The sequence below is a fragment of the Dendrobium catenatum genome, unplaced genomic scaffold, assembly GCF_001605985.2.
Source record: "Dendrobium catenatum unplaced genomic scaffold, ASM160598v2 original_scaffold_213968, whole genome shotgun sequence".
Taxonomy (NCBI): Eukaryota; Viridiplantae; Streptophyta; class Magnoliopsida; order Asparagales; family Orchidaceae; genus Dendrobium; species Dendrobium catenatum.
In genome coordinates, this window is record NW_021532378.1 from 73,757 (window position 1) to 76,334 (window position 2,578).

Consider the following 2,578-nt stretch of genomic DNA (forward strand, 5'->3'; position numbering starts at 1 on the left):
CAATGACGACATGAACGATTATGCTATAACAGTGAAATCGAATCAATCAGATCAGTAAAACAATTAATTCCGGTCAATAATATCAATCGGTATGGAATCACATAAAACGATCAAATCAATACATCATAAGAACAGATGAAATCAAATCAATAAAATCATCAAATAAAATTGAAATCAATCAATGAAATAAAATCATATAAAAATCAATAAATCAATAATCACTTGCTCGGTGTATCACATGTATCTTGTTCGGTGTATCACATGTATCTTGTTCGGTGTATCATGTGCTATAAGATCAGTACAATGAATCAATGTATCAGTGGTATCGGTATCGATATTTGTATCCATGAATCAATACAATATCCATATCCATATCAGTATCAGTATCAATGTTCAGTGACATGTACCGTATGCCACATCAATAAAATCGTATAGTAACAGTAAACCCGTAAATCCGTTTAAATCCATTCAATATCGATAAATCAATTCTATATCAGTAAATCAATCAATCTCAATAAATCAGTAAATCCATCAAGAAATCATAAGAACAGTTCTGTACGCATGCAATACAATATAGTAGTCTTACTTAACAAGTATAATCACTGGCTATTAAGGCGTTTTTCAATGTTAGTATCGATGTTAGTAATCCGTTGGCTCAGTGGAAAGAGTCGTCACTCTTTGCCCGTCGGCACAGTATTCATCTCCTTATAACTCCCTTCAGTAATCACGTGATCAGTAGAGGATAGCACCAAACCCTTTATTTAAAGGAAAGCCCATCGGCCCACCATCCTGTACAGGTATCATCTTCAACCAACGGTTCAACCAGTCTTCACTTGTCTTTCAATAACAATAACAATAATTCAATCATATATTTACATTCGTATGCATATTCAATCATTCAAATCATCAATTCAAAAAATCAGAGGTCGTACGAGAAATCGGCGGCATAACGGCAGTACACGAAATGTACACAGAAATCACAGATTCAGAAATTTACCAAATTACCAGAAATCGAAGAAAACAACATTACAAAGCTTTACTTGTATTGAAGCACTATTTTTCAAAACCTAGATAATTTTTTATTCGATAAAATCGCACATAACTCAAAATAACTGGTAGAAACTTTCCAGAAAATACTCAAATCGTGCAGAAATATCATATCAGAAACATATCAAAAGTTGTGTGGTAAAACTTTCGTCAATACAAAATTATATGCATTTTTCGGTAACGGAAAAACAAATATGAGCACAGAAATACCAAAACTCGAAATCTTTGAAAATAGAAATAGGATTCAGAGTCCTTACTACAAGACGAACAAATATTCTAACAACGACGACGGACGAAAAGCGTTCCGCGGGCTCCAAAACTAAGCTTTTCCTTCTTTTCCTTCTCTTTCTCTCTCCTGATTTCTCTTTCTCTCTCTTCAAATGAATCCAAAATATCTCTATCGGAAATTTATTAACACTGATCGTCCCGGACGATCCAAAATTCGTCCCGGGACGATTTGACCTCTCCCAGAATTTCGTCCAGACGAAATTAAATAGCGTCCGGACGACTTGCTCTCTGGACAAATTTTGTCCAGACGGATCGTCCCGACCCTTCCAGGTTCGTACAGATGAAATTGACAGATTCTTCACAATTTTCTTCAGTTCGTCCCGTACTAAAGCCAGTTCGTACAGACTAACTGCACTAAAAAAAAATCAGCTTTGGAGGGGGTTTTACAACTTCGGGCCTTAGATGATGATAAGGTAGAACTTCGGGCCTTAGATGAAGATCTGACAAATGTGAGAATCTTCAATGGTGGCCTAGAAAAGATGAGAGCTTCAAGTGAAAGACTGGCAGAGCGTAGAGCATTAGGTGGTGATTCGGCGGAGCGACAGCGTTAGGCGATGATCCGGTGGAGCATAGGGAGTTAGGTGGTGGTCTGGCGGAGTGAAGGCATTAGACGGTGGTCCGGTGGAGCACAGGGCATCAGGTGGTGGTCCGGCGGTGCGACGACGTTAGATGGTGGTCCGGTGGAGCACAGGACGTCAGGTGGTGGTCCGGTGGAGTGACGGCTTTAGGCGGTGGTCCGGTGGAGCACAGGGCGTTAGGTGGTGGTCCAACGGAGTGACGGCGTTAGGCGATGGTCCGGTGGAGCACATGGCGTCAGGTGGTGGTCCGGCGGAGTGACGACGTTAGGCGGTGGTCCGGTGGAGCACAGGGTGTCAGGTGGTGGTCCGGCGGAGTGACGGGGTTAGGCGGTGGTTCGGTGGAGCACAGGGCATCAGGTGGTGGTCCGGCGGAGTGACGGCGTTAGGTGGTGGTCCGGTGGAGCATAAGGCGTCATGTGGTGGTCCGACGAAACTCCGGCAGTGGTCGAGGAGGCTAGGAAGCAAGTGCGATCTCCGATCTCTCTCTTTTTTCCTTAAGCTCCGGGGGTCCCTTTTCAAGAGGAGAGGGGGCTCTATTTATAGATTTTGGGAATGACATGGCCCGTAAATAGGTGGAGAATCAAGGGTTAGTTGGGAGTGGTTGGATGGACGGCCGATCTTGAATCCCTTGATCATGAACCGTTCGATTGACGTTTGAATGTTGT